The 21,500-nt window shown below is 39.8% G+C and overlaps 1 pseudogene; it reads left to right on the top strand.

Annotated features, from left to right (window-relative positions):
- Nucleotides 1-6,969: 6,969 nt before the first annotated feature.
- LOC149262920 (uncharacterized) lies at nucleotides 6,970-9,077 on the top strand (annotated as a pseudogene).
- The last annotated feature ends 12,423 nt before the right edge of the window (nucleotides 9,078-21,500 follow it).

Raw genomic sequence — 21,500 nt, 5'->3', positions numbered from 1 at the left:
CAATCTCTACGTTCCTGAACAAGTTCACCACCTGTAGGGATGAGCTTGCAAGTGTAGGGGTTGTGACTCCTAACGATGACATGGTGAGTCTAGCACTCCTCGATCTTCCTAAGAGCTGGCATAGCTACCAGGACTCGGTTAATGGAAGAGAGAAACTGCCAGATTGGGAACGACTTTGGTTGGATCTGATGCAGGAGGATGTTATCACTGAAAATGTTGTTGCCAAAAATTTTTAGCCTAGCTTAAAGACAGGGTGTTTTCGCAGCACCAGAATTCTTTTAGCAGCTTCGCAGCGCTACATGTTTAGGCGGTTTCGTAGCGCGCTACGAAATTGGGGATTGGCTCGAGCTTTCAGCAGAAGGTTCATATACTAAATTTTGATGATAAGGTTCCTGCCCGAATGGTGCTTACTACTATTGACACTGCAGTGTTTAGAGCCACACCAGAGCCTTCTTGGTCCATCACAAACATTTGTTCAGTTGCAGCTCATTAAGATTAATCTTCAAGAGGAAACATGTTTAATAATTACTTCTTTTGTGGCTGAGGGCATTATGGTAAATCCTGGTGATGTTTTACCCAATACTTCGGTGAATGCTCTTTACTTCGGTCTCAAGGAGATTGACCTTACAATTCTGGTAGATGTAGCAAAGCTAGATCAAGACATTTGCAAAATTGTTGATAACTGCTACACAGGAGTAAGACTTCATGTTCAAAGATTGATTTTTATACAGTCATCATATGTGTCATTTGAACTTTTCAATGTTCAAAGATTGATTTTTATACAGTCATCATATGTGTCATTTGAACTTCTCAATCTTGAAAAAGATCCAGCTTGCTTTTCTCTTTCCAGAAACATGTTCCTACAGTTTTAGCAACTTGTAAAAGGCGAAAAACTACACTTGTGACAACCTCTTTACCTCCACATGTTCTACCACGCACTGTACATACACTGTTGGAAACAGCAGGAAAAAATGCCCAGTGGAGCTCAGGAAAAGAAGAGCATTCAGCTAACATTTTCTGCTAAAGGTACCGGGGGAATATCATTATGTGTAAGGAATGGAAATGAGTTGCCCTTCTGTATCACTCATGTTCCAAGTTGGCGGTAATGCAACCTGTCATAATATGGGTGCTTGCAAAGAGACGGTTGACAGTTGTACAAGCAAAAGTTGCGGTGGTTATGAGGTGAACATAATGCACTTTCAATAGGAACCGCCATTCCAGCTCGTTTGTCTGGCACCAACATAAGTGATAATACAAATGGCGCTGGAGGAGATAGGATTCTCTTGGAGGAAACAGCAGAACTGTAATGATTGATTCTGAAAGAAGAAGTGCATGATCTACTTGACCCAAATCCTCCAGCTGCAGCGAAGCTAGATGGTCCAGGTAGTGGAAAGCCAACACTCCATGTAAAGTCACCCATACAAATTCGGGAAACAGCTAATGGTGGAATAAATCTTACAGGTGTAACAGAGATAGATGTCACCGCTCAAGAAGAAATGGCTTTTGTTTTAGCTCAAGGATCGTTGTGTCGAGCTACTGGAAGCACTAACATGAATAATCAATCCAGTCGTTCTCATGCTATCTTTACAATCAACATGGTGAATACGAGGAAATGGGATGCGGCATTAAGTGGTGATCCAGGTACTGCAGAAGATCGGTGTGAAGATTTTCTATGTGCAAAGCTTCACTTAGTTGATCTTGCAGGTTCTGAACGAGCCAAGAAGACAGGTGCGGATGGTCTCCGTTTCAAAGAAGGTGTTCACATTAACAAGGGTTTATTGGCACTTGGAAATATCATAAGTTCATTGGGAGCACATAAGCAAGGGCCTGCAACTTTAGTCTTCGGAACCAACAGAACCGTATTTGTCATCTCAAAATTGTGTACAATAATAATGGGTATTTGTTACAGTCAATATGTTCAGTTGATGCAGAGTGTGATAAGGTATTGATTGTATTTTTATTCTGAACCGTGGGTATCAGAGAAAACGCAGAACTAGGTATCAGAGGTAGCCAAGAAGGTAATAGCAATCGGTTTGGATCCTCGTATGGTGTTGGAATTGCAGCGCAGGGTACAAGGCACAAGCAGTGCCATTCGGCTGCAGGCCATTCAAGGAGATGTTCTCAAATGTGAACTGCCTTATTTCGATGTGTGTGTGTAGCAAATATTCCTTACCAGATATCTTCTCCGTTTACATTTAAATTGTTATCACACAGACCAATTTTTAGATGTGCCATTATCATGTTCCAAAGAGAGTTTGCTATGAGACTTGTTGCAAATCCAGGAGATAATTTGTATTGCCGGCTTTCAGTGAATACTAAATTGCTAGCTCGTGTTTCACATCTCTTCAAAGTTGGCAAGAACAATTTCAGGGCTCCTCCAAAGGTTGACTCCTCGGTTGTACTTATTGAACCCTGTAATCCTCTTCCTCCAATTAGTTTCAAGGAATGGGATGGCATGGTCCGTCTCTGTTTTAATTGTAAAAATAAGACTTTAGGGGCGATCTTTAGGCAGAAGGCTATCTTATCACTACTGAAAAAGAACTTCAAGACATTTCAAGCTTTGCAAGAAGCATGTCAGAAGACAAATGAGTCTGAGAACAATTCCAGAAGATATGGATATTCTCGATGAAAAATTGCTTGAGAATATCGATGATACAACTGTCAAAAGTTTGAATGGATGCAGAGTTACAGCACTGATCCTTCAGCTAGTACCCAAGATTGAGAACTTCCGTTCCACCCTAAGATGTATCAAGTTTTGGGCAAAGAGGAGAGGAATATATTCACATACTTTCGGGTTTCCTGAAGGAATACACTGGGCTGTGCTTGTTGCACGGGTTTGCCAAATGTTTCCAAATGCCACCGTCAGTATGTTGGTTTCAAGATTCTTTTGGATATATGCACATTGGCAGTGGCCAACTCCAGTGACATTGGTGGAGACCCAGCCTGATTATTCTGATGGATCAGATAGACATCACCATATACCAATTATCATACCAGTGTACCCCTATAGTTGCCGCAGTTACAATGTTACAAGAAGCACCCTACAAAGACTCAAGTCAGAATTTTCATGTGGCTGGGATGCAATAATGAAAATGGAGTTAAATTGGAGCACCTTGCCAAATAGTGGTGACTGGAATGTACTCTTTGAACAGTTTCCTTTCTGCTCTAGTTATGATTTTTTCATTCAAATCCATGTTACAGCTTCAGATGAAGATGATTTTCAGAGTTGGAGAGGGTGGTTTGAATCACGTTTCCGTCATCTTCTCTTGAAGTTTGAAAAGCTTCCAGCATACTGTGATCCAAATTCATACCCATATTTTGACAAGAATCTAAAGGAAGCCACCAACAAGGTAGTTTTTCCATAATGACCAATAGCAACAGTTGCAACCAGTGGGTTTGTCTACGATGGCAATATCCTTCAAATGGTGAACTGTGAAGCCTAGCAAACAGCAGCTATTCAATTTTGTGAGGAGTTTAGAGAAAAACTGTGTTTTTTTTTTAAAATCACACAGCAGTTTCGTAGCGCGCTACGAAACTGCTGTAGGTGGTGTTTTTAACATAAACAGGCAGTTTGGTATACAAGCGGGAATTTTAAAAAAAGTGAGACACCTGTCCATCATTACAGCCTACAGCACATTAAGGACGTGGCAGCCCGCTCTTTTTATTAAAGGATAAAAGCATACTCCTTAGGATTCGAATATGTTGAGGCAAATCAAAGACCGACAAACAGGGGCCTATGTTTCAAGGTAACAGAAAGATATGTCATTAAAGACAAACATGGAGCATTAAAGTTTCATCACAGCCACCGCCAGAAAGTAAGCAGATGTCAAAGAATGAAGTTCATTGTAATTAAGGCCATCAAAGCTACCGCTATAGTAATCCACTTGGCAGAGAGTGAAGCTTGGTTGTAATAAATGCTTTTTCCAGCATGATGTAGAATTAGAGTTTTAATTGTTTTAGGAGTCTAGAGCTGTCAATTAGTAGGAAAGTGGCTTTTATTAGTTAGTTTAAAAGTGAATAGGTGTCATTAGGAAAGGACTTCGAATTCCCCTCAGAGGAATTGGAGTCAAGTAGGAGAACTTTATAAATAGCTGAAAGAGAAATAAACAAAGGGTTGGATGTTTTTAGAAAAGACTGTTTTGGTTTATGTGAAGCAGATTACAGTAATAGAAAAACAGCTGTTGTTTCTTCTCAAGATTCTCAATAGATCATATTGTTCAAATGTATGGTGGTATATTCTCTTATTGTTCTTTTTACAGTATTGTTACAGCATAATCACTCAGAATTCATGTTTAATGCTCTGACTTCCTGTATGCTTGGCAAGCTGTGGTTTTGTAAAGTATTTTTGAACATCTGATGTAAAGAGCCTTGACTTCCATGAAAAGACAGTGCTTTTGTTTACTGAAATGTATGAGACTCCATAAGCCCAATGGGAAGCAATTCTGTCCAGCCAGCTTATTTTTCATGTGTCTTGTAAGAGTTAGCCATCTTGTTCAATATCAATAACCTATGAGAGAGCCCTCTCAGACTAAGGAGGCTAAGCCTTAGTTAAGAGCCTGGTTTGAAATAGTTTCATGAAATCTTGCTAGGTAGCAGCCCTTAGTACACGATTTTGTGATAACATTTTGGTGCGTCTGCCGGGAGACTGAAGATTACTCACTCCCGTAATTTTAAGATTGAATTTCTGAAGGTAGCAGGAGTTCAAAGAGGTTTTTCGAGGCTGCAAATCTACCTTGGCGACTCCATTGTTGAAGAATTCAAAGTTCATACATTCATGGTGATTCCACTGGAGTTATGAAGGACCCAGAAGCTGCCATTCTTAGTTCAAGGTATGCATGCATAGATTTCTCAGGAATTCATGGTTTCCCAAATCATTTTCCCAAGGATGCATATTTTCTAAGGAATGGTCCCAAATTTAATGGAAAAGATTTGAGTTTAACTCTGAAGCATATCTCAGATTTCTGTCATTTTGCTGAGCTTCTTAGAGTTAAACATGAGGATGTTTGCATAAGGTTATTCTATGATTCACTTCAAGGGAAATGCAAACAATGGGTGGAAAACTTTCCTGTCAAATCCATTAAGTCATTTCAAGACCTTTGGCTCATGTTTTTGGAGGAATGGATAGATAGGTCAGAGTTGGTGGCAGACTCTCCCTCAGTTGCAGATTTTAAACAATGGAATAATGATTATAGCAAAGAAGAAACAAATGAATATTTTTCTTTGTCCTTGTCCTCATATTTAAAATCCTTTGACTGCAAGGTAGAGGATAAGATGAAATTTTTTGATGAATTTGCCAAAGACATTGAGAAAGACATTGAAGGTTTAGAAGGTCAAATTCAGGCATATAGTTTTCATGATCATGATCATTATTTTCAGAAGCTTTCTGTGACAGAACACAAGGAAAGAATGCTGGTTCCTTTTTCTTTTACGCTTGAGGAGATGCACACTGCTGTTGTAGATCAGTTTGCACAGCCAGAAAGTTACAAGAAAAATCAAGCTGATCGTGTATTCTGGGATCCTATAGCTGATTACATGGAAGAGTTTTACTCTCCAATGTTTCAGTTTACTTATAAAGATCCGAGACAATTCCAGTGGCAGCGGTCATCACAATACCATTGTAGCTCTGAACTCCGATGCAGCCAAAGGACTCAAATGTCAGATAAGGTAAATGATTGGCTACATTGGAAATTTCATATTGATTGAGCAGAAGGAAGTTGAAATTGTTAGGGTAGGTAGGTATAGGTAAATACAAATAAGCTCAAGGTCAACTGAGCATTTTTCAGTAGATGTAGCTTTCTTTCTCCTACAGTCATGCTTGTTAAGCAAATTTCTGTTTGTCATAAATGGGTAAGGCACTGGACCTGCGAGTTCTCATTGTACCACAAGGGCACACTATCCCAAGTGGAGCCACTGTTATCACTGAAAATGCTGTTGCCAAAAATTTTTAGCCTAGCTTAAAGACAGGGTGTTTTCGCAGCGCCAGAATTCTTTTAGCAGCTTCGCAGCGCTACATGTTTAGGCGGTTTCGTAGCGCGCTACGAAATTGGGGATTGGCTCGAGCTTTCAGCAGAAGGTTCATATACTAAATTTTGATGATAAGGTTCCTGCCCGAATGGTGCTTACTACTATTGACACTGCAGTGTTTAGAGCCACACCAGAGCCTTCTTGGTCCATCACAAACAGTTGTTCAGTTGCAGCTCATTAAGATTAATCTTCAAGAGGAAACATGTTTAATAATTACTTCTTTTGTGGCTGAGGGCATTATGGTAAATCCTGGTGATGTTTTACCCAATACTTCGGTGAATGCTCTTTACTTCGGTCTCAAGGAGATTGACCTTACAATTCCGGTAGATGTAGCAAAGCTAGATCAAGACATTTGCAAAATTGTTGATAACTGCTACACAGGAGTAAGACTTCATGTTCAAAGATTGATTTTTATACAGTCATCAAATGTGTCATTTGAACTTCTCAATGTTCAAAGATTGATTTTTATACAGTCATCATATGTGTCATTTGAACTTCTCAATCTTGAAAAAGATCCAGCTTGCTTTTCTCTTTCCAGAAACATGTTCCTACAGTTTTAGCAACTTGTAAAAGGCGAAAAACTACACTTGTGACAACCTCTTTACCTCCACATGTTCTACCACGCACTGTACATACACTGTTGGAAACAGCAGGAAAAAATGCCCAGTGGAGCTCAGGAAAAGAAGAGCATTCAGCTAACATTTTTTGCTAAAGGTACCGGGGGAATATCATTATGTGTAAGGAATGGAAATGAGTTGCCCTTCTGTATCACTCATGTTCCAAGTTGGCGGTAATGCAACCTGTCATAATATGGGTGCTTGCAAAGAGATGGTTGACAGTTGTACAAGCAAAATTTGCGGTGGTTATGAGGTGAACATAATGCACTTTCAATAGGAACCGCCATTCCAGCTCGTTTGTCTGGCACCAACATAAGTGATAATACAAATGGCGCTGGAGGAGATAGGATTCTCTTGGAGGAAACAGCAGAACTGTAATGATTGATTCTGAAAGAAGAAGTGCATGATCTACTTGACCCAAATCCTCCAGCTGCAGCGAAGCTAGATGGTCCGGGTAGTGGAAAGCCAACACTCCATGTAAAGTCACCCATACAAATTCGGGAAACAGCTAATGGTGGAATAAATCTTACAGGTGTAACAGAGATAGATGTCACCGCTCAAGAAGAAATGGCTTCTGTTTTAGCTCAAGGGTCGTTGTGTCGAGCTACTGGAAGCACTAACATGAATAATCAATCCAGTCGTTCTCATGCTATCTTTACAATCAACATGGTGAATACGAGGAAATGGGATGCGGCATTAAGTGGTGATCCAGGTACTGCAGAAGATCGGTGTGAAGATTTTCTATGTGCAAAGCTTCACTTAGTGGATCTTGCAGGTTCTGAACGAGCCAAGAAGACAGGTGCGGATGGTCTCCGTTTCAAAGAAGGTGTTCACATTAACAAGGGTTTATTGGCACTTGGAAATATCATAAGTGCATTGGGAGCGCATAAGCAAGGGCCTGCAACTTTAGTCTTCGGAACCAACAGAACCGTATTTGTCATCTCAAAATTGTGTACAATAATAATGGGTATTTGTTACAGTCAATATGTTCAGTTGATGCACAGTGTGATAAGGTATTGATTGTATTTTTATTCTGAACCGTGGGTATCAGAGAAAACGCAGAACTAGGTATCAGAGGTAGCCAAGAAGGTAATAGCAATTGGTTTGGATCCTCGTATGGTGTTGGAATTGCAGCGCAGGGTACAAGGCACAAGCAGTGCCATTCGGCTGCAGGCCATTCAAGGAGATGTTCTCAAATGTGAACTGCCTTATTTCGATGTGTGTGTGTAGCAAATATTCCTTACCAGATATCTTCTCCGTTTACATTTAAATTGTTATCACACAGACCAATTTTTAGATGTGCCATTATCATGTTCCAAAGAGAGTTTGCTATGAGACTTGTTGCAAATCCAGGAGATAATTTGTATTGCCGGCTTTCAGTGAATACTAAATTGCTAGCTCGTGTTTCACATCTCTTCAAAGTTGGCAAGAACAATTTCAGGCCTCCTCCAAAGGTTGACTCCTCGGTTGTACTTATTGAACCCTGTAATCCTCTTCCTCCAATTAGTTTCAAGGAATGGGATGGCATGGTCCGTCTCTGTTTTAATTGTAAAAATAAGACTTTAGGGGCGATCTTTAGGCAAAAGGCTATCTTATCACTACTGAAAAAGAACTTCAAGACATTTCAAGCTTTGCAAGAAGCATGTCAGAAGACAAATGAGTCTGAGAACAATTCCAGAAGATATGGATATTCTCGATGAAAAATTGCTTGAGAATATTGATGATACAACTGTCAAAAGTTTGAATGGATGCAGAGTTACAGCACGGATCCTTCAGCTAGTACCCAAGATTGAGAACTTCCGTTCCACCCTGAGATGTATCAAGTTTTGGGCAAAGAGGAGAGGAATATATTCACATACTTTCGGGTTTCCTGAAGGAATACACTGGGCTGTGCTTGTTGCACGGGTTTGCCAAATGTTTCCAAATGCCACCGTCAGTATGCTGGTTTCAAGATTCTTTTGGATATATGCACATTGGCAGTGGCCAACTCCAGTGACATTGGTGGAGACCCAGCCTGATTATTCTGATGGATCAGATAGACATCACCATATACCAATTATCATACCAGTGTACCCCTATAGTTGCCGCAGTTACAATGTTACAAGAAGCACCCTACAAAGACTCAAGTCAGAATTTTCACGTGGCTGGGATGCAATAATGAAAATGGAGTTAAATTGGAGCACCTTGCCAAATAGTGGTGACTGGAATGTACTCTTTGAACAGTTTCCTTTCTGCTCTAGTTATGATTTTTTCATTCAAATCCATGTTACAGCTTCAGATGAAGATGATTTTCAGAGTTGGAGAGGGTGGTTTGAATCACGTTTCCGTCATCTTCTCTTGAAGTTTGAAAAGCTTCCAGCATACTGTGATCCAAATCCATACCCATATTTTGACAAGAATCTAAAGGAAGCCACCAACAGGGTAGTTTTTCCATAATGACCAATAGCAACAGCTGCAACCAGTGGGTTTGTCTACGATGGCAATATCCTTCAAATGGTGAACTGTGAAGCCTAACAAACAACAGCTATTCAATTTTGTGAGGAGTTTAGAGAAAAACTGTGTTTTTTTTTAAAATTACACAGCAGTTTCGTAGCGCACTACAAAACTGCTGTAGGTGGTGTTTTTAACATAAACAGGCAGTTTGGTATACAAGCGGGAATTTTAAAAAAAGTGAGACACATGTCCATCATTACAGCCTACAGCACATTAAGGACGTGGCAGCCCGCTCTTTTTATTAAAGGATAAAAGCATACTCCTTAGGATTCGAATATGTTGAGGCAAATCAAAGACCGACAAACAGGGGCCTATGTTTCAGGGTAACAGAAAGATATGTCATTAAAGACAAACATGGAGCATTAAAGTTTCATCACAGCCACCGCCAGAAAGTAAGCAGATGTCAAAGAATGAAGTTCATTGTAATTAAGGCCATCAAAGCTACCGCTATAGTAATCCACTTGGCAGAGAGTGAAGCTTGGTTGTAATAAATGCTTTTTCCAGCATGATGTAGAATTAGAGTTTTAATTGTTTTAGGAGTCCAGAGCTGTCAATTAGTAGGAAAGTGGCTTTTATTAGTTAGTTTAAAAGTGAATAGGTGTCATTAGGAAAGGACTTCGAATTCCCCTCAGAGGAATCGGAGTCAAGTAGGAGAACTTTATAAATAGCTGAAAGAGAAATAAACAAAGGGTTGGATGTTTTTAGAAAAGACTGTTTTGGTTTATGTGAAGCAGATTACAGTAATAGAAAAACAGCTGTTGTTTCTTCTCAAGATTCTCAATAGATCATATTGTTCAAATGTATGGTGGTATATTCTCTTAGTGTTCTTTTTACAGTATTGTTACAGCATAATCACTCAGAATTCATGTTTAATGCTCTGACTTCCTGTATGCTTGGCAAGCTGTGGTTTTGTAAAGTATGTTTGAACATCTGATGTAAAGAGCCTTGACTTCCATGAAAAGACAGTGCTTTTGTTTACTGAAATGTATGAGACTCCATAAGCCCAATGGGAAGCAATTCTGTCCAGCCAGCTTATTTTTCATGTGTCTTGTAAGAGTTAGCCATCTTGTTCAATATCAATAACCTATGAGAGAGCCCTCTCAGACTAAGGAGGCTAAGCCTTAGTTAAGAGCCTAGTTTGAAATAGTTTCATGAAATCTTGCTAGGTAGCAGCCCTTAGTACACGATTTTGTGATAACAGAGGAGATAAGGCATAGCACTAGGGATGGTTTTTCATCAAAACAAAATTATGAAGAAAATATAGATTTAGCGAGTAAAGCTAAGAAAGGGAAAGGGAAGGCATCCTAATCCAAATCTTCTCATGGTGGGAAGAAGGTTGACAAGTTGAAGGTGCGATGTTTTCACTGTCATGAAGTGGGCCATTATGCTATGAATTGTCCACAGAATAAATCCAAGAAGGGTTCCTCAAAGGGATCTGATATTGATGCACTAGCTTCACAATTTGAGCTGGCTTTCTTGCTTATCGCATGTATGGTTTCATCCATGGTGGGATGTGTTTGGTACCTCGACAGTGGATCTTCTTTCCACATGTCAGGTGACAAGAATATTTTCAGTACATTGGAGGAGAAGGATATCCAGATGTGGATAGAGATGGGCGATGATGGAAAATATTGTGTCTCAGGTGAAGTATAGTTTTGTTTCAGAGGGAGCATGGTGCTCCTCTCACCCTATCTGCTATTAAATATGTACCAAGTTTGAAAAAGAATCTTGTGTATGTTTCTATGCTAGAAGATAAAGGCAATGATTCAGTCTTTAGCAAACGAAAAGTGTTCCTGAGGCATATCGACACCGGACAGACCAAGCGAATAAGGATTCAAGTAAAGAATCTCTACAAGCTAGAGGTAGATGACTGTGTTGCACTGAGTTCCAAAGCAGAGGTGGTGCAAAGCCAAGATGTTGGCGAGCTATGGCATAGGAGACTGGGCCACTTGCATCACGGGGCCTTGAAGATCATGCATCAAATTTATACCGTCTTACCTAAGGGAAAACGGGAGCAAACACACACATGTAAAGGATGCACCCTGGGTAAGTATGTGAAAGCTTCCTTTCAGGGTTGGGATAGTAGAGCTGGAGAAATCCTGGAGCAAGTTCACTCAGATGTATGTGGACCATTCTCTACAGTCTCCAGCGCTAAACAAAGGTACTATGTTATTTTCATTGATGATTTTTCTCATAGATTTTGGATCTACTTTATGCAAAAGAAGGATCAGACCTTCTTAAGGTTTTGTGAGTTTAAAGCCTCGGCGGAGAAAGAATCTGGGAAGAAAGTAAAAGGCTTGCATGGCGACAATGGTGGAGAGTATATTTCCCAATAGTTTAAATACTTCTGTGCTACAGAAGGAATTAAACGAGAACTGACGGCGCCTCATAACCCACAACAAAATGGGGTGGCCGAAAGGAAGAACAGATCTATTGTGGGAGCAACTCAAGTGATGTTGCATGACCAAATCCTACCACTTCATCTATGGGCTGAGGCATGCAATACAGCAGTGTACCTTCATAATAGAAGTCCTCATTGTATTTTGGGGATGAAGACACCTATGGAGGATTTTTCAGGGAAGCGAACAGATGTGAGTCACTTCTGTACTTTGGATCACCATTTTTCTATCATGTGACCAAAGATGCTCGAAAGAAGCTAGACCCAACAGCTGAGTTGGGGATACTTGTTGGGTACACAGATACACCCCAGAACTATGATGTGTTTCTACCTGCCAGTCAGAGGACCATATTGCGTAGGGATCTGAAGTTCAACGAGCAAAAAATCCATGCGAGTGTCACTTGAGAGGGAGCTCAAGTTGCATGGTGATGAGCAAATTTTAGTTCCAAAGGAGGACGAGCCTCCTGATGATGTGGATTAGCCACATGCAGAGGATCCAGTAGTGGAGACCACCACTGCTGGAAAGTCTTCCAGCGATGTGCGGAAATGCTCGTGGGAAGCCGATAGACTGATGCAGGATGCAAGAGAGAATGCCATCCTCTCATTGCAAACATAGGAGATCTCTTGAGAGATACACTGGCTACATGGACCTGGTTGGGGAGTGTGTAGCGACCAAACCTTCTTCTTTTCAGGAGGCAGTGCAGCAACCAGTCTGGGTTCATGCAATGGTAGAAAAGTACAATTCTATCATGCGGAACAGTGTGTGGGATGTTATCCCTAGACCTGTGGACAAATCAGTGGTTAGTTCCCGATGGCTTTACAAGGTAAAGCAAGCAGTTGATGGTAATGTTGAGAAACACAAGGCAAGGTTTGTTGCCCGAGGTTTCTCATAGGTTGAGGGGATTGACTACGACGAGACCTTTGCTCCCATAGCAAGGTACTCATCTATCAAATAGATGTTAGCTCTATCAGCTTAGATGGGTTGGAAGATCCATCAGATGGATGTGAAGATGGCGTTCCTCAATGGGAAGATTGAGGAAGAGGTATACATGAGAAACCCGAAGGATTTGAGACCTTCAATCGAGAGTCGCATGTTTTTTGACTCAAGCGAGCACTATATGGGCTGAAGCAAGCACCCTGTGCTTGGTATACTAGGATCTACAGCTATTTCACTAGGTTGGGCTTCACCAAGAGTGAATTAGATGTGAACCTATACCACATCATGGTAGATGGTAAGCCCTTGATTATTGTACTTTATGTCGATGATCTGAATTTCACAGGTGATGAGTAGTTGATACAGTCTTGCAAGGAGGACCTTGCAAGAGAGTTCGAGATGAAGAACATGGGCCTCATGCACTACTTTCTAGGCATGGAAGTGTGGCAGAAATATGGGGAAGTATTTGTGTCTCAAGGTAAGTATTCCAATGAGATACTCAGGCGCTTTCACATGGAGAAGTGCAAGCCCACGCAGACTCCTCTAGTTGGGAACTGGAGGAAGGAGGATGCTACTTTAGGTGAGGTAGTAGCTGCTACTATTTATTGACAGCTGGTGGGTTCACTCATGTATCTGGTGAACGCACAACCCAACTTATGCTTTGTGGTGACCCAGCTGAGTCAAGCTATGGTTCAGCCTACCAAGCTGTTTTGGAAGGCAACGAAGCATGTGCTGAGATATCTCAAAGGCACTACACAGTAGGGATTATGGTACAGACAGATAGAGGGAGTGAAGCTGCAAATCTTCATGGATGCGGATTGGGTTGGTAGTCCATCAGACCGGAAGAGAACTTCTGGAGGAATCTTCAACCTTGGTTCAGCTGTAATTTCTTGGTATAGCAGGAAACAAAGATAAGTTGCACTTAGCTCAGCAGAGGCTGAATACATGGCTGCTAGTCAGGCAGCATGCAAGGCCATTTGGATGCGGAAGATTCTAGTGGGATTGTTTGTTCAGATGATGGATCCTACGGTGATATATTATGATAGTCATAGTTGCATAAAAATCTCTGAGAATCCAATGTCTCATGACAAGTCCAAGCATATAGATATCCATTAGCATCATCTACGGGACTGTGTGGTCAAGAGGATCATGATGTTGCAGTATGTTTCGAACGAGGAGCAGGATGTAGATATTTTGACAAAGGCATTGTCAAAATGCAAGTTCAAGTTCCATAGAGACACGATCAGGGTTGCTGATAATCCCTTTCTTTTTGAGAGGGAGTGTTGAAAAGTGTGCAACAAGAAATGCTAAAAATAGAAGATGCTAAAAATAGCACTACTATAAATAGTCGGGATATAAATAGCAGTTCAACCATTGGATATCTTAGCTACAATGGGTGAAAAGTGAAAGTGCTAAGAACAGCTTTTTTAAAAATAGCATCCTGGGATCCCTTCTTATTTTAGTCAGTCCCTGGACTAAACATAGGAAGTAAAATTCGAATTTGATATCAACAGCAGTTTGGAATTAATTAATTAATTCATCTTGAGTTAATTAGTTAAGGAAAATCAAACTTGAAGTCTATATTAGGACATGCAAAAGTTTCTCCATTAATTGAGGAATTTAACCTTCAGTTAAAGAGATAAGGATGAGTTGTAATATTGAGTTGTAATCAGTTGACTTAGTTTAACTTAGTCAAGTCCAGTTAGATTAATTTAACAGGTTGTTAAATTAATTAGAGTTCAGTTAGTTAATGCTTGCATGCATGTAACTATTGTAATTCAGATAACTAAGTATTCACTCATGGATAACTCATGCATGTCAGTTCAGTCAGAGACCCAGTTGAGATCAGATGGAGGGACAGTGTACTATCAATTTCTAGGATATTCCTTGGTGAATATTCCTTCCATGCAAAAGGAATATTATTCCTTATGGATTGCGCAGTTGGACCTGAGCTTATAGTGAGTGTGATGAGTCCAATTCATACATGTGATATCATTGGACCCCAATCAAAACTGCGCAAGGAAATAGGAGGCTTGGAGGGCTTGAGGAAGATATATTTTATGTCTATTGAGTCTGTGAACTGTATTGTTTGAGTGCAGAGAGATCAGGATAGCTTTAGAGCTAATTCTTTTTGTAACTTGAACAATATTTCCACTTATATGATAATACAGAGTTGGGGTTTTAGGCTAGTTCTTTCCCCAGTGATATATGTTATGTGTTATGGTTGATTATTTCTCATTCTCAGTTATATCTGTTCATGCTTGATGTTTCTCATGTTCAATTAAGCTTCCGCTCAATTGTTTGTACAAGTAGATCAAGTGTTTTGCTTTAGTACATTGCATTACCAGGTGATCTACAGTGGGAATTTACACATAAGTTTGTATGAACCCCGGGTTGATGAAGTAAAGTTGGTAGCCCTAGGAGTTGCATCATTCTTGCTACAATACTAGATCTCATCACTTTTTGACACCATTTCCAGGGAGGTGTCTAAGCAGATGTGATTTCTACTTTCCTTTTTTACCATTCAGCAAATAGTTGTAATATTTTCTTTCTTTCCAATTCTACAAGTAGTTCCATTCATAAAATAGTTTCAAATCTTTGCTTTCTTTCCATTCTGCGAGTAATTCAAAAAAAAGACCCTAAAAAAAAAACAAAAATCCTTTCATGCCTTGTATGAGTAGAGACAACTTAGGAAAAAATTTGCCAAATACCCCCACCACATCTAACAGCTAACCTTCCCTCTTCTTTGGTGGTTGTGAGTAGAAGACCCATTAGGCAAACAACTAGAGATTTTTGAAGAGCCTATTGGGGAAGAATAAGAAGAGACCATTCCACCAACCTACATCATGGCTGAAAATAGAAATAGGATTGAAAAGAGAGAAGGAGCTGAAAATAGAGTTGAGGGTTCTTTCCCCATCAGAAAAACTAATGGAGATGCTAGGATGAAAAACATAAGCCCCTTTGCCCTTCCTCACTTCCATGGCTTAACCTTATAGGACCCAGACACCTTTTTGTTTGAGATCATTGCCATATGTAGAACTTACGATTATACCTTTGATGACCAGAAGTTGAAATTGCTTCCATCCACCCTCAAATATGTAGCCTTGCACTGGTTCATGGGTTTACCTAGGGACAACATCACCATCGGTGCTCAAATGCAACAAGCCTTCAACAGTAAGTAACAATGTAAACTTTGAAACGGGAACTGATACTGTTACCCATTTTGTAGAGGTGGCAAAAAAATGACCCGATTTTCAAAAGTGTTGATGCAGAATACACATGTTTTTTTAAGAACATGGTTTTTGGAACTTTAATTTTTTTCATATGCATTAAGTTTTAGAATGGTAGTGAATGGTAGTGAATGGTAGTGATTTTCATCCTGATTTTAAAAAGTGAGTATTCTGCATCACACCCTTTTTTTAAAAGACCTATTTTTTGACTTTAAATTTTCTAGTGTGTGAAATGTAAAAAATTATTTTCTAAATTTGATAGTTTTTGAAGTCGTCATTGTATTCATATTTTCTTGTTCTCTATCTTAATTTTTTTTTTTTTTTAGTGGGGTTTTTATTGTTTTGCGTTTTTAAATTAGAAAGTTGATAGTTTGAATTTTAGATAATCTACATATTTAGACATCCTTAATTAATTTTTCAATCCACATGAAATAATTGTTTCTAAAAAACAACATTTTTTAACAATGGACATAAAAAATAACCATTTTTAACATAAATATAACAAAAAAACTAAACGTTTTGATAATTTTTTGCTAGAATTAACATGTCAAAATCACAATTTTTATACAAAAATATTAACTAAAAATGGTCAAATAATAGTTTTTTTTATGAATTTCATGTCAAAAAGATAATAATAACTACTTTTTTTTTTCAAAAAATAATGATTAACTTAAAAATCAATGCAAAAATCACATATTACCAATATTGAACGTATAACAACCCTAATTGAGTGTTTATTCTTCTCATAAAATGTCAAAGTCAAAACATTGCAAAGCTTGAGTTACAAGTATAACTTAAATTTAATCAACAATGTCATGTAATCCAAACTCTTCGTCCTCTAGAGTTTCATCATTGTCCTCTTCCACATTATTTTTTGTTTCATTTTGCTCATTTTCCTCTTCTAATGGGTCTTTCATGTCTGCAAATCCCCCAATATATGTCTTTCCATACATTCCATGTAATGGTGGTTGGGGTTCCTTTGCCTTTTTTGCCACACGTGATTCACTAAAGTCCCCTTTCTTCAACCCAATTTCTTGCATTGCATCTGGAAGAAATTGAAGAGCATTAATTCTTTGCTGAATGAAATTGCATTGTAATGGATCTTTCTCAATTGCAATGCAGTTTCTTCCTTTTTGAAGGCAGCATGCTAGTGTTGTACCTAATTATCAAGCACAAAAAAATAATGAAGTAAATTAGTACAATGACATATTAATTAAAAAAAAAGAACATATTGAAATTCAATTCCATGTGGCAAAACGTACCTGAGCCAGAAAATAAATCCAGAACCCAATCTCCTTCATTTGAACATATGTCTATAAGATAGTTAATCAATAATTGTGGTTTCTGATAAATGTTAACTATCTCTCCTTTCATTTCTTTGTCTTCATATGTTAGTTTTCTCACAACAGCATCATAAGTCAGTATTTGGCTATGACTCTTTTTGTCCACCCGATTAAAAATCATAGACATATGGCTATCATCTTTTGCCCAGCTATCAATATGAATGAACTCACAGTCATTTATAAATTGTTGATCTTCATTGTCAAGAAGATTTGACTTTTGCCTGTAACATAAAATAGTAAAAGTTCAATTAACTTGTACATAAATTAATATTTCAACATTAATCAAATATACCTTTAAACATCTTACCATGTAAGCTGCATCCTTGAATTTGTTTTCCCCTTGAAGCTTGACAATAACATTGCCAATTGTGTGTCTGAATGAAATGTCACAAATCTCCATAATGGTGATGACGTCACTTCCTTAAATCCCGCCACCACTTTATTAAAAGCTTGATAAGTATAAGGGTCAATATCATAGTAAATGTTTGGAATATTGAAACCATGGGGAATATCTGCAATAACCAGGGCATAATCCCTTTTTGGTACGAGTTTCGCAATGTCTTCACAATCGCCTTGTATTACTTGATATTGAATAGTGTCTAGCCCATTCCAAATGAAATGATTAAGAGTTGGATCAAGTTCAACATTCTTAATACGTTGCTTTCTCAGTCTTTCAATCTTTAGTTTTTCAATAAAAGTCTTGAAACTGTTTGGTGCTCCATTATCTTCTTTCTTCATCTTTTACCAAACAAACAAATGTATGTGTAAGTTTTAAATTAAAAATAGTACACAGATGATTAAAACTGAATGTATAAATCAAGTTACCTTTTTAAATGCAAGATAAAAAGCTTTCAATGTTGATGTAGAACTTGAATCTGGATAGTTGCGTACAACATCATCCCAACTATCTTCATTCAACAATTCAACCATTTGTTCCTGAATTTTCATGTAAACTTTGTGACTGCATAGATAAAGTAAGAAAAAGTTAATATAATGATATGTATAACAAATACTACCAATAACAACATGTTTTATTTAAAAGATAACTATAATCCTGGAAATAAGTAAAAATAATTCAGCAAACTTACTTTTGAAATTCTTCAGACATTTCTTCCAATGATAATTCCCCCAACTTCACACGAGATAATATTGTTTTGACAATTTTTTCATCTTTCACTCCTTGCATCGCCCTCCAAGGCGTGATGGTCATATCGTCTGGAAGTTGCTTCAGTTCAGGCGCTGATTTATTGTTGCTACATATCAATGGCTTAGACTTTCTGACCCTCTGGTTTTTAATGCGAATGTCTTCCCACATGCTAAAAATGTCATCAATCAAATTCCAAATATCTCCAGTTCTAAATGCCAATTGGAAAATGTTATCAACACCTCTGAATAAATCGCTAGATCTGTTGTCTTTTCCACTTTTTGAATTGCCTTTATCTTCAATTTGATAGCCTATTTCCATACAACATTCCTTTCGGAAATCTGCAGTAATATTGATCTTATCCCCACCACATTTTTCTAGGAATTCACTATGAATAAATCTAACCTTTTGGATCAAAGTCATAGACATCCTATATTCATTATCTGAATTATGATCCCATGCCACTAACTTTGCTTCTGTTTCATTTAAACCAGCATAAATGATACATTTCATTGTTTCAAAACGTGGGTTATTAGGATATTCCTCCATCAATTGTCTTTGAGCTTCAACAGAATGGTTCCCCCCAAGCACATAATAATTGTATTCAAAACATTTTGACTTATCAAATGCTTCTTTGTTGGGAACTTGAAGTGGATCAACAAGAAGCACATAACTAACCACATGAGCATATGGATTGTACCTCATCAATGTCTTCAAGTTGTGAACATGCAGATGATGTGGCTTTCTGACTTGATATTGGCATTGTCCTTCACTTGCCTTATAGGTTTGTCTGACATTTAACTGAAATGTACGACCACCATCAATTAAGTTTCTCTTTGTCAAATTCTGTCGAATGGCATTTTGTTTTGTTTTGATAATGCCATCACCTAAATCAGCTCCTAGTGTAATGATTTCTCTGCTTTCTTTTGAAGTTTCACTAGGTTCTTGACTGCTGGTAATGACTACTTCAAGATCTTCAACTCTACTTTTTTTCGTCTTAACATTATCAAGAGATCTATTCTTGGGCATTGTTACTTTTGGTCTTTTACGACCTTCTGCAATTTCAATGTCATCTTCAGTAATGGCAACATATGCTTCATTGTCAATTTCAACTTCATCGTCCTCAAAAGTAACTTGTTTACCCTTGCTAGATTTATCCACCAGAGGCCTTTTTTTCTGATTCTTTGGATGTAGTTTTGTAGCATCATCAATTACTACATTTTCCATGTTTTGCATATCTTCTTCTGACACTGAGTAAAAATGGCTGACAACTTTCTTGATATCATGCTCTATGAAATGAATGCCTCCCAACATAATTGAACATCTTTCAACAAAATTCTGCCAAACAAAATATCATATGTTAATATAAACAAAGTTAAAAAATATAGCGAGACATTTTCAAAACGAAAAATAAAAATACAAATAACAATACTTACCATGTTTTGTGTCATAACATTTACGATTTGTTTACACAACTTTGTAGATACCTCTCTCCTGTCATATAATGAATATGATAGTCGGTATTTAATCCTTTCATGTGACTTGGCAGCTTTTGTAAGTACGTAAACAACTTCAGTGTTTGGTACCGAACACATATCTATGACTTTTCCCATCACCTCCAAATTTTCATTATTATTGGGTGTATCAATGTATAGATATATATTCACAGTTGTGCTCTCTCTTTCTTTCACATACCAGGCTCTTGATGGAAATTTCACCTCTTTTGAACTTTTCCAATCTGAGATTAGCTTCTTATCACTTAAAGCACTTGAAATATTTGTAGGTATGAGCTCAGGTGGAGTTCGTTCACCAATGTTTTTTGAAGATACACCTTTAAGACTCTTTGGTCCAGACAGATTCACAGAAATTTTTCTTGATGCCATTTTCCTAAAAAAAAAACACATAAATTAGTAAATAAAAAAACATATTAACTTAAATTAACAACAAAAATATACCATAAAATTTTTATTTGTATAATCAAAATTGCCCTCCCCCTCCCCCGACCCGCCCCCCAGCCCACCCCCGGGCCCCCCGCCCGGGCCGCCCCTCCCCCCTCCCCCTCCAGCCCCCCGGGCCGCCCCGCCCCCTCCCGCCTGGGCCGCCCCAGGCCCCCCCCCCTCCGCCCGGGCCGCCCCACCACCCTCCCACTTCCCCTCCCTCCCCCGATCGGGCCCCCCCAACCCCCGCCCCCTCCCCACCCCCGGGCCCCCCCATCCCCCTCCCTCTTCCCCCCCCCCTCCCCCTTCCCCTCCCTCCCCCGGCCAGGCCGCCCCACCCCCCCCCCCCCCCCCCCCCCGGCCACCCCCGCCCGGGCCGCCACACCCCCCTCCCCCTCCCTCCCCCAGCCGAGCCGGCCCCCCCCACCCGAGCCGCCCCCTCCACCCCCCGGCCCCCCCCACCCGAGCCGCCCCCTCCACCCCCCGGCCCCCCGCCCGGGCTGCCCCACCCCCCTCCCCCTCCCCCGGCCGCCCCCCCCCCGGCCGGGCCGCCCCACCCCCCTCCCCCTCCCTCCCCCGGCCGGGCCGGCCCCCCCCACCCGGGCCGCCCCCTCCACCCCCCGGCCCCCCGCCCGGGCCGCCCCACCCCTCTCCCCCCCCTCCCCCTCCCTCCCCCGCCCGGCCACCCCCACCTGGGCCGCCCCCTCCCCCCCCGGCCCCTCGCCCAGGCCGCCCCACCCCCCTCCCCCGCCCAACCCCCCCTCCCTCGCCCAGGCCGCCCCACCCCCCTCCCCCGCCCAACCCCCTCACATTTGCGTTAGAAAGCAGGAAGAGATATTTGTCAATGAATAAAAGCATGCAAAACTCATATTTAGTTGGCTGCATGCAATCTACATTGTCAGGTTATGATTATCATATTAGGAATTTTTTATTGTGTAGAAAAGCTTTCAAAATGTTTCATTCAATTGGGAATTTTCGTCTCTCGAGAATTCAAGAAAATTTGGAAAAGGATCCCACATTTTATTCAGAAGTACGTTATAAAAGACAGTTTGGGCCATTATCAAATACTGCAATGTCATGGATGAAAGATTTCTTTTCAAAGCATGGAGAGTGTATGCCAAATAGAGAGACAATACATATTCCAGATAATTTTTCAAGACGAGAAATCTACAACTTATACAAAGAATATGCAGAAAGTGCTGAGGCACAGGGCCACTTTATTACATATCAATATTTTGTGAAGATATGGAAGAAAGAATTCAATAATGTTCGTATTCCTAAGAAGACAAGGATGGGGATTTGCAGTACATGTACTTCTCTTAAATCAAAAAGGGACAAATGTGAAGGCTCAGAAAGAGGTAAGTGTTCATAACTTTTACT

This window comes from Pinus tabuliformis, chromosome 6 (assembly GCF_031772625.1).
Source record: "Pinus tabuliformis cultivar Carrire ecotype Pingquan chromosome 6, CPIR1, whole genome shotgun sequence".
Lineage (NCBI taxonomy): Eukaryota > Viridiplantae > Streptophyta > Pinopsida > Pinales > Pinaceae > Pinus > Pinus tabuliformis.
Note: the sequence above shows the minus strand (reverse complement) of the source record. Positions and strands in the feature narration are given on the sequence as shown.